The sequence below is a fragment of the Bacillus rossius genome, chromosome 1 (genome assembly GCF_032445375.1).
Source record: "Bacillus rossius redtenbacheri isolate Brsri chromosome 1, Brsri_v3, whole genome shotgun sequence".
NCBI classification, from domain to species: domain Eukaryota; kingdom Metazoa; phylum Arthropoda; class Insecta; order Phasmatodea; family Bacillidae; genus Bacillus; species Bacillus rossius.
In genome coordinates this window covers 212,621,317-212,633,837 of record NC_086330.1, presented here as the reverse complement: position 1 = coordinate 212,633,837, position 12,521 = coordinate 212,621,317, and the positions used below count along the sequence as shown (strand labels likewise).

At 36.7% G+C, this 12,521-nt stretch overlaps 1 protein-coding gene across 6 annotated transcripts in view; it reads left to right on the top strand.

Moving 5' to 3' along the window:
* LOC134527272 (frizzled-2) overlaps positions 1-12,521 on the top strand; it is a 735,576-nt gene that overhangs the window by 668,980 nt on the left and 54,075 nt on the right. The gene's annotated exons all lie outside the window — the stretch shown is intronic.

Here is a 12,521-nt window from a genome sequence, read left to right as displayed (position 1 = left end):
TAACATAAGAAACATTACTGTAAAGTTTCAAGTCTGTAAAATATATACCTATACTTGAAAAATAGGGCAATTTTTGATAATTAAAGTACCCGCAAAATTTCAACGGTGATGAGGACTGCACTAACAATGAAATAGTCGTTGCCACAGAGACGAATGAAGCATCAACAAAGCAACAGCCGTTGCCATGGTGATTTCTTACCAAAAAACTGGAAATTTTGATATATTACGCCCCAGAAACTCCCCTTGGGATCGGATTTCCGCAGAATCCGTTCTTAGTGAGCGTCTACATCACAAAATGAGTAACTATGCTAAATTTCAAGTCAATCGGGTGTATAGTTTTAGAGATCTCGTGATGAGTGAGTCAGTGAGTAATATTTAGCTTATATATATATATATATATATATATATATATATATATATATATATATATAAGAGTCCTTGTCAGAATTGTAACGGGAGAGGAAAATTATTGATGGTCCGAAAAATGAAAATTAATTAAAAATAATAAAAATAATTCTAGTAAAAAAAAAACAAATTAAACCCAGAGAGAGAGAAAAAAACAATATTTTAGGTTTGCGATTTAAAGTGATAAAAAGTATTTAAATACTAATTGAACTTTTATGAGGGTACTGATTGCTTCGTTGTTAATATCACACGGGTGTTTTTTACTTGTGTGGAAAAATTAAGAATGATAAGGCATCTAGTGCGTGGCAACAATGTTAATAGGCAATAGGAAATAAACTTCTAGCACCTGCGGCATTGTCAACACACACTTCGTACGTGTACTGCATGTTGTATCTAACCCTCTCCAACGCATTTGATTCTAAATTGGACTTTTATTAAGAATCCTAATGTTATTGATAATATAATATAGCCTATAGCCTTCCTCGATAAATGTCCTATCCAACACAAAGAATTTTTCAAATCGGACCAGTGGTTCCCGAGATTAGCGCGTTCAAACAATAGCGCGTTCAAACAAACAATCAAACAAACAAACTCTTCAGCTTTATAATATTAGTATAGATTAAAATGTGGCTGATCTCTAACTTCAAAGCCGTATACCAACTTTGGGAAGTCCTTTTGACCAGAAGTCGTGTGTTTTCTCTTATATTGTCGCGATGAACCTGAAGCCGAATTTGTCAGTTTTATTCAGACTCATTCTGCAAAATACAACCGTTGGGGAAGAGCGGCTAAGATTAACATTAACGTACGCTGATTTGTTTTATCATTTATACAAGTTTAAAGATTATAGTCTGTCAACAAAACACCATAAAATTGTTCTGAAACAATTAAATGAATAAACACAACTACACTCAACTATTTATCGAGCCATATAATACGAGGATTGGAACTTTAATAGAGAAAACTGATGTAGAGACGCCATGCATCGGAAACAAATAATGCCGGTTATACCACAGGTTAGTTACATACCTACCTTACCTCAGAGCAAATTGAATCTCCCTTCCACATCACGTGTATGCGCACTGAAGAGTTAGCTGGTGGTTGAAGGTACTGTGTGACAATGTTTTTGAAACGGTAACAACAGAGGATAAAGTGTGCCAGAGGTCGTACAGAACGACAGTGTCATAAAGGTCTTCAAGAGGTTTGTGGGAAATCGGCATTGCCTTAAGGGGCCCGCCTACATGCAGTGCAAAGTGAGCTGCAGAGGTTTAACAATTAATTGTTTTTATCGAAACTATTTGACATGCGATTACCGGTTTCGGATATAAAATAGATTAAGGTACCGGGCATGATCCTAAAGTTGTTTAAGATGTCTCAGACATATAGTCGATTAGTAAATGCATGCCGAATAAGCCTAATTAGCGTATTTTCAGAGGCACGCCAAGCTCACAGTTTTCATTACTGTTGCATAAAACCACTTCTGGGTAGTGCACCAATTCTTTCTCTTTCGCTGCGTATATAATTTGCACTAGGTCACAACAGAAAATTTTGAGAAAACCCGTGATTTCTACGACGTGTACTGCGTGAATGTGCTTCCCGGCATGTGGCGCCGCCACGGCAGCTTTACCTTGGATGACGAGGCTTGAGGAAGGGGTGTCTCTGCGCTGCCTCTTCTTCCCGTCCTCTTTCACTTGTGCTTCGCTCGCCCGGACCTTTGAATATATATACTGTATAGAAGTCGCGAGTAGATAGGATTTTCTCTACGTTTTTCAGAAGCGTATGGTGAGCAGCTTGGGAACTTCACCGCTGCAGTGCGCTGCCGTAACGCCCTGTATCGTCTTAGTTGTTATTTACACGTTAGAGCGCAGCACTGTCGCCCTCTGTCATTCCCCGCACCCCCCACAGATCATTCACTGCAGCTCAAGTTCGTTCAACAGGACGGGGAAGGGGTGTTTGAAGAGTTCGACACTTGTCCGCTAGGGACCACCACAAGTCGATGCCCTAGAGATGGTGGCGATTGCGGCGGTGAATTAACCAACTACCTCAAAACCGTATTAGAAATTTTAACCTGGGCTGGCGACTTCTATACAGTATATATATATTCAAAGCCCGGACTGAATACTCTGACTAGGCCGGGCCTGTGGACACCACACCGGGCTGAGTACACGCGTATTCCACAGTTGTGTAGTGGCCGAACGGCATGGAAATTCAGCGTGACTACAGGCGGGGACATAAGACAAGGTTACGACTGAATGCACCTCGGAAAAAGAACAAAACCATTAAAGGAAGGAAACGCCAAATCGTGGGAAATAAGTAAGTAATATTTCATTATAAAAGTGTTTGTTATATTCAAATCAAATATTATATGGCTTTGTCAGTTACGTATTTATTTATTTTATTTTATATGCGCCCATTAATATTTTTAATGGTATACATTTATATGCAACTAATACTATTAACCAAAAGATGCATTTCACCATTTTAAAAACGTCAAATAGAAAAAACGAATTTGACATAAAATGGAAAAAGTATTTTAAAAGAACTGCAATGGCGAATGAACTTAAGAATAAGAAGAGCCTTTGTGTTTATACCCGGTGGGATGGGGGGGGGGGGGTGGTGTACTTGGTAAGCAGAATCTGGTGCCCAAAACAATTAGCTAGTCTACAAACTGTTCGGTGTTTGCAAACGTGCTTAAGCATTGCAGTAATTGAGACAGTGTAAGTTTTATTTGGACATAGAAGCTTACAATAGTTTTTTACCGGCTGTCCGTGGCTTACCGTGATAGTTTGTAGTGGGAATACCTCTACACATTTGAAAACTTTTATACAGCTAACAAGAATAATAATAGTCATAAAAATCATTTGTTGCATGTTATTATTGGCCGTATGATTAGTACGCACGTCTATGATTTTCCAGTGATTCAAGCTAGAAACGTCAGAGTCTAGCAACATACGTGCAAGGGTAACACGTGGTTTTGGAAGTCGTGTCACCAAAACCTCTCTCTGCGCTAGCATGTTACGCATAGCGGAAAAAAGTTATCCTCTGTGCATACTCGTCTCACGTTACATTCTCACCAAGCACCCAAGCCTGGCAGTCGGATTGCATGCCTGAGTAGATTTTTGTCATTATAGCCTGCAGAATAAAACCATTAGGAAATAAATGTTCACATTTAAGTTATTTTGCTTGTGAAGAGGCGGCGCCGGGCGTTTCGGCGTCTATGACCTTATTCACCATGCGCAGTCCGCAGTTTGACAACCGGCACCCGGCAGGCGGCAGTCGGAGATACATTGTTCCACAGTCAGTTACTTGTGAATTATACAAAACAATTTTCCCACCCAAAACACTGTAACGAAAATATTTAGCAAATATCTCAAATTTTAAAACTTATTTTTTATGTTACCTTCTTTAACATCGATATTCATAACAATAACAGTTTTAAAGCTTTAAAAAAATTCGGCCAGTTGTCGTGTACTACGTTTATTCTATTTACGATATTCATGAACACTGTCTTTTTACATATTTTATGTGTAACGAATACTATATAACTAACATTAAATAATCGAAGGATTATAAGCATTTTTTTTGTGAAACTTTCCTTTAATGTAATAATAACACGTTAGGGCCTATCGGCGAAAAAAATTGTTCGTTAAATTCTTGCAAATTTGAGGTAACATTCCTTTTTAAACTTGCTGTGCTTATTTAAAGGAAACGTGTAATTAAAATGTATCACTAGTAATGAATTTATTTTAGGAATGTGTATCTGATGAAAGACGATCCAAGGATAAATCTTTCGCACATTCTGTATGCTGATGTAGAATGTAACGCCGACCCTAGTTCTACAGCAACAGTATGCGAGAAGAAACCATTAGAGTAAGTAACGACAATTGCACTTTGAAAATACGTCTTACGAGATACATATTGTTTATTGCACGCACCATATAATTAAAAGAAAATATGCCCACTTTGTTTGTCTTGAACATGAAATATTCGTTAAATGTCGATACACAAATTGAAGTAATTACTGAAATATTAGCGTGTTTATCATATAAATTAAATGTACAAACAAAAATGTTGTGCACCTCGTGCACAATATTCAGCATGGCTAGTACAAAAGCACCCCGTCAATACAATCCAGACTGGAATCGGAATGAGGTTGTCGCCGTATTTTCTTCATTATGGAAACGTGGGTTTTCTTGCAATATTCTCTTGCGTGCTAGCATCGCAGTCTATCATCACTCATTTTAAGGCTCATATCATTGCTAAACGTTCAGGGGGTCTACGCGCACGTACTGTGTGTGTCTGAAGGAATAAGAAATCAATCATTTAGCTTGGGTTCAACCTCAGCATAGCATATTAATATTAGTAATTCCTCTTTTTGATATTAAAATAATGAGCTATTCCATGAATCAATACAGATATTCGAGAAAATGCTTGTTTTTACTCTTTCCTGTGAAGTGACGCGAGATATTAGTGCACTACGATAATACGAATTTTTGAAGGCTATTCACTATAAATTTATCATATTAAACCTCATCTTTAGAACTTGTTTCAGCCATTCTGTGTCATTCCACCACATGTCAAAACATATCCTCACGCAGTTGCAGTTCGCGCTTCTTGTAAGTAGAGGTCCACAGCATGATTATTTGTACATAAAACCGCAATTTCCGAACGGCCGACGTACTTACATCAGTGAAAGTACGTTTGAATGTCTAAATACATGGTTATATACATGAATAGTGTAGGGAGGGGTGCAACAGCACGCCAATCAGTCAAACAACTGACTGAGCGCAGAGAAGCGCGCGTAATTCATCTGTGCGCACATGTGTCTGCCCCTGTGGGTTATTTGTTGGATGACATTTCCGGACTCATGCTCACAAAAAAAAATAATGTTTGTTTTCACATTCTCTGACGGCCTTTTCATTTGAAACAAATTCTCAAAAATGCTATAGATGGATTAATTTTTTTACACTGGCGATGCGTGGTATTGTTTTAAGGGAAGCAATGCTCTACTATAATTGTACACGATGACTGAGTGACATACAACACCAATAAACTGCGAGTTGTTGTGTGCTATAAAAAGTAATAAAGTACAACCACACACGCTGTAACAGTATAGCATTGGTTGCTACACAAAAAACCAGTGCACGGTTCTCTAAATACTCAGTCGGTTCATGTCTTGCTACCCTTGGAACACAACCACGCCTCGCCACTATTATTTAACTCTCAATAAGCCTGCCCATGATCTCTAGAGGAAGTTATTAATTCAATTTGAAGTTAAATTACCAGCAACACTTTAACTTATTATTTCAGGATGATGTTTTTAAAGAAAGACGATCCTAGGATAAACCTTTCATGCACAGAAAGTTCACGCAAGATGGTTTTGGAAACATGTGACCAGCAATATTCCTCGCCAGCCAGAGATAGTTCATATGTCACTAGAAAGGTAAGAAACGTTATGTAGCCTAATAATTTAAATCTTTCATGATATTAAAAATATCATGTTTGTTGCGTGATTGTATCGTGACCAAAATAATTCCTAGTACATATATCATTGTTGAGCTAACGAAACAGTAGGTAACGAATTATATTATTAATTTTTCTTAAACTAATCATGTTAATAAATTCTGACAAACACTCACACTGTTTTCTACACAGTATGTTCCTCAACTACAGGTACAAACGGCGTAAGGTGAATCTCCGTGCAAAACAATAGATAATGTACACGACACTATATCCTTAACTTAATATTAAGGGCGTCATAAGCAACTGAATATCGAATTTTAAAACTGCATTTACAAAAAAAAAAAGTAATTGTGATAAAAAACAATATTTTGGTATCTTCCAACAAACAGGAAATGCTGGATAAACACTTATTACCCTTATGAAAATAGTGGGGGGGGGGGGGGGTTGTTACCCTATAATTTCATACAAATTTTTTCTGTCAGTATTTTCAAACGCCTAAGATGGTTGGTACAGTAATGTTACCTTACAAAAGAGGTCTTTATGTTGAAACCTGCCCAGGACGCACCATTTTCTTTCAAATCACATATGAAGTCTAGGTTGCAGCGATAGTGCTTAAAACAATTTACGGTATTGTGAGTGTGTTAAATTTTGTTTTAATTGAATTTACACCATCGAGAATGCAGTGCACACTATAAAACATATAAGTACCCAGTATTACCTATACTCCAATCTCCGCAGCTTAGGTGCATATATGTATATATATTTTTATTTATTTATATTTATACTAGCTGCAGTACCCGGCGTTGCCCGGGCTGAACACAGGGTAAAGCGGACATTTTTCGAAATCAGATGTAGTTAGTAATTATCTTCTAAATTTGAATGTCAAGTGTGCAAAATAATTTATATCACTTTCAGATCCCGACAGACGTTCTGCCAGTGTATAGTTATTTACCTGTATATATCTAAAATTTGGTGGTCTGTATGTAGTCTAGACTCTATAAAGCACTATAGAAAAAAGCTTAAAAATAAGAAATACTAATATTGAAATGATTCCATTATCTAGCTAATGCTCGGCATGCATTGCAATGTTTCATTCAGTTTTGTTTTGTAATATGTTTGAAGTAGCTACACATATACTGAAACGCCACTCGTGCCCTAAAATTATATTATTTTAATTTAATAAAAAAACCTTGGAAACTGCTGGGCAAAATATTAAGAAAATTAAAGTTATTTACCAGAGGGGGCACGAGGCTGTGAACAAGACAAATTTCACACTCCCTGCACACAAGCAACTTGGGAGCTAGTGGATCGTTAAATAGAATAAGGTATATAATAAATAGGTAGTTTGGTCTATAGTTTTCCCTGGTGTATTATGAAGAGGTTTTGTTTTCGCATTATTTCGATATCACAATCAAGATCTTAGCAAGTAACAAAAAATATGGGGGCGCCCCGAAATTATTTAAAACAATTTATATTATCTGAATTAAACATAGTCACAGAACAAAAATTGAAATATTCCACCCTCTTAGCTTCTTTCGATGATTACATAAATCACAGTCTCATGAATTTTACAAATTCATCGTCGATTAAGTTCTTAAGGCACTATTCGCTGGTATGTATTTAATTAATTTAGTTAATTATATGCAAGTGGAAAATATATTGCTCATATCACCCGGGTCTTCAAAGTATGACGTCGGGGTGGGATAAACTCTCTTCTTAAGGGGACTCTGAGCTCGAGGTCCCGAAGAATATGCGGGGAGGAATTTGTCTCCCCAGCACTTGGACCCTGTCTGAAACACAAGTCAAATTCAAAACGAATTAGACCTGCTTCCAGACAGTCAAACACAGTCGGCGCGAAAAGGCCAACAAACGGGAATTTGGGGAGGAAAAAAAGCCGGATTACTCACCAAACAGGGTGTAGATTCAGGGCTCACGAGATGTCTCGCGCAGACGAGCAGGAGGCGCGGACCAAAATACTGCGAATGACACGGAAGAAACCAAATTTTTTGTAAAATAAAAAAATAAAAAAATAAAACTAAACATGACTTTTTCTAAAGACTACATCTGACTGACTACTGTACCACTGGGATCACATCCCTAAAGACAGCTGACTACATTCTTGTGCACACGATTTCGCCGTTGCCGCGAAAAGCCTCTTAGCACAGAGGACGCCGAGAAGACGTGGTAAGTAGCCGACGTGACTGCAGGCGAGAGAAATTTCAGCCGGCCTGCCCACATCCACATTAGACTAGCAAAAATATCAGATTGGCCCCTGAGAAAGGTGCTTCAGTCCACTGGCACAAAGTTTAAGTACGTAGAGTACACCAGTCTAACAAAGTGTAAATCGTCCTTTTAGTAACCAGATAAATTGAAAAAATAATATTTCCAAAAATAATTTAAAATATAATAACAAATTTAAAAAGGGGTTGAAATTCCTAATTTCCGGCACAATACAAATCATCTATATATATTTATTTATCTCCATATATAACTCCCACTATCTCTCTTATATATATATAGCTCTATACATCTATATATCTCTTTATCTAACCCATTTCATTCTCTATACCTCGCTCTATCTCTACTTATCTCTCTGTCTCTCTCTATCTCACTCTATACATATCACTCTATCTCTGTCTCTTTATATTTACATAAATTGTGTCATGCGTTCGCACTTGCCCAACAAAAACAGACGAAGTGCCACTATATAATATGAAATAAACACATTTTTTGAAACGATTTGTGCTCCAACTATTGCAAAATAGTTATACTGTCTCAGAAACCTTCACGTGCATGCGCATAACAACTCACCAAAATTTAATCGCAATCGTATGAATGGTATAGGAACGCATGCTTCACAAACAAACGAAAATTAAAGAAATGACAAATGCATCAAACGATGGTGCGTTTAAAATTCAAGGGAACTAACTCTATCTATTGAAGTTAAGAGCAAAACTGTTATTAGCGCCTTTATTTTGGTAGCCCCTGCGAGCTCCACTAAGCGGGCTGGTCTTACTAAGGAGAAAAATATGAATTTGCCAGACCTTACTATGTGTATGATCGTGTGGCAGACATAGAGAAATGACACTCGCTCACTATTTGTATGTCTATGACCTATGATTTTTTCTGTTATAAAATGAAATTATCACTTTTTCACTCCCTTAGGGATGGAATTTCATATTAATATGTGGTCTTTGTGTTAATCCAGGTAATGAGCTCGCTGTAGGCGGGGAAGTTTGATCAAGTGTTAATTGATTAGCGATCGACCGGGGTTGAAAAATATAAAATTCTATTAAAAATTAGGGGTTGGTGATAGAAGGGTGAAAATTTAGGGTTGTATGTACTTTTTAATGCCACATTATAAAAATATAAAAATAAAAATTTTGTCCAAAAAATTAAAAAAAAATGTTAGGGGTGGACAACCCTTATCACTTAGGGGTATGAAAAATATATAGTAGCCGATTCTCAGACCTACTGAATAGGCATACAAAATTTGATAAAAATTGGTCAAGCCGTTTCGGAGGAGTATGGTAACTAACACTGTGACAAGAGAATTTTATATATAAGATATATGTCTTTATATGCACACATATATACATAAATATACATATTTATAAGAAAACACTATACATTAACTCATCAACACGAATCTGTAATCTGTAAGCGCACTGTGGGGGCCACAAAATATTTTGTTTGTTTGTCTACTGAGCCCTCGGAGCCCGGAACCGCTAAAGCGTAACACCCATATAGGAGGATTTGTGGATTTATTTTAGAAGCCAAATTTGGCAAAAAAACTTTCACCAAGCAGAGCCACCATCACATGCAAGATACTATGGTAGCTTATAAGATAATCGGGTAGTAACAGCAATAGTTTTTTAAACTTAGAGGGTTATTTTTTAATATTGCTGTAAAATTTCCAAATCAAAATGAACAATATATACGATTACTAAATATATAATTTAATACATTATTATAACTACTTTAAACTTTACTCACAACATCTCCTTTAAAATAACTGTAGTACAGTTTACAAATTAGGGTGCTGCGTGCATTTTGTTTTTGCAAAATAGCCTTTTGGAATTTCTCATAATAGAGTTACGCAATAACTTTCATGAAATATTAAAAAATATTTATTAAATTTTTAAAATTTTATAAGCTTGTTTGTAGATAATTTATTTACAACAATATTCAACGGGTACATTATTCTTTGAAATAGAGTCATGAGTCGTACATATCCGACTTATCTTGTAGCATCAGTACAAGTGTTTAAAAAGCCCTGTGCGCAATAACCTCAGAACGTACAGCACTATGTGTAGCACGTCGCTACTGCTACACCTTTGAGGGTAAACTTACTGTGTAGGCAATAACAGTAAAACGTTTCGACTGGTATAATTGATTGAATAATTTTTATACTGAAATCAATAGACAGGAATAAGGATAAATATAATAGTAACGAAGCTACATTCCAATGTTCAGCCACCTGAGAAAATACAATTGAAACATGCAGAATTTTGCCAAGCAATCCCTTTAACATTTAAGGAAAAATATCAAGTGTGCATTGTAACTCATGAAAACATATTTATAATATAATATGTAAACAATTTATTTTTTAGGTATTCCGGTGTGCTGCCAGAATCAAACAATTCTACGACCCATGTTGACACTTATGGCGCAGGTTGCTCTTACTGGCCCTCTACGCCAAACAAATTTGCTGATGGGACAAAACAACAGGAAGAAATTTTATTTACCGACTTAAGTTCTTCAGAAATCTCTGAAACCTACTACCACCAAGAGTTTTTAAAAGATATTGCACCTTTACCACTGACACCTACCAAATATTACGATCACAATAGCAGGGGTCCAGAAGACGTTATTGATGAACTTATATATGGAAAAAAACATGCAAATTGAACAAGACTCGGCAGAAATCCCATTTCATGGACGCAGGATATATGATGTTAACGGTCTTTTTTCTCAAATATCGAGAATTTCTGATCACAATAAAATGTTTGACTGCTCTTTTAGCAATATGAAAATGATCATAGAAGAACGACGAGGAATTCAGAGCATTTTCTACTTTCAGTTTTCAATGTGTGGAACTACTGAAAGACTTAATATAGAGAATCCATTCTATGCATCAATTATGAACATAAATGATGCCTGGGTCAGCAGCATGCTGATAACTGGACAGGGCTACACACAAATGAGGGACATTACTTCCACATTAGAAATTCCATGTATGGCTAAAGAAACCTTCCAAAGGCACCAGAAAAGACTGTCGACGGTGATACACTGTTCAGCATGGCAAGAAATGGAAGCTGCTGGAAGAGAAGAATGGGAGTTGGCAGTTTCGAATGGCTCTGTTTTTGAAAATGGTGTACCAATAATAACAGTAGCAACTGATGGAGCCTGGTGCAAGAGATCGTTTGGAAGTAGCTACAACACCTTGTCTGGAGTGGTAAGTGAATGATTATGTATACATATAGTATGCACCATAAATATAGTTTATGTAAGTACTTCATTTACACCCGTTTTTACTATTTTTCAGGCCTGTATTATTGGAGTACGCACCAAAAAAGTATTGTTTGTAAGTACAAGGAACTCTTACTGCTGCATATGTGCAAAACACGCATGTAAAGATATTCCACTTCAAGATCATATTTGTTATAAAAACTCGACTAAAACACCAACTGCAATGGAAGCTGACATCATTGTGGAGGGTTCAAAAACAGCATGTCAATGCACAACTTGAAGTATGGACAAATTATAGGTGAGTACAAACAAAAAATTCATCAGTTCTAAAGGAGAAGCTTATGAAGCCTTTAACTATGGTTTCTAACTAAACATTTGTTGAACAAAAACACCTCTCATCGATTATTTTCTATCTTACTCTATCAGTTGTCATCATTCTCCATTGAATGTCTCACCTGCTAGTGAAAAGTATGCATTTATTTCTTGTAGTTTTTGAAATGTATTATCTTTTAACAAAGACCAATTGAATACATATTGTGCTGTTTGCAGGAGATGGGGACAACAGTGTTATGGCCCAGCTTACAAAAGCGCATCCTTATGGACCAGATTTCACCATTACAAAAATTTAGTGCTACAACCATATTCTTAGAAACTACTTTCGTCGACTAAGAGATACCAGTAAGAAGACGAAGAATGCTACAGGGTCAGTTCCACTTCATGCAAGAAGGGCTCTGGATGGTGATAAGCAACTTCGTTTACGTGCTGCTGTGACAGGAGCCATGAAGTACAGGAGCATTAAAAAATCGTCAAGTTTGCAGTAAAAGATTAACGAACTTAAAAAAGACATACTAAATGGTCCATTCATGTCTTTGGAGACCATAGCAAATGCGAAGAGAGAGGATATTTTTGCAAAGGGCCAAAAGAAAATGAGAACAACCTCGTCCCAAATTTGAAAATCGTGGGTATTTGGGATGAGATATTATCAGCTAGAAACCTTGTTGCCGCTCATGCATCCAGCCTCATTCACAGAGTTTCAACCATTATGGCTGAATCCTTCAATTCTGTTGTCTGCAAATACGTCGCTGGCAAGAGAGCTAACCATTCTCTTCGTGGAGGATATAATACGAGATGTAGTTTGTCAGTGATTCATGTCAATAGTGAAGGAAGAACACAAGAGGTTATCC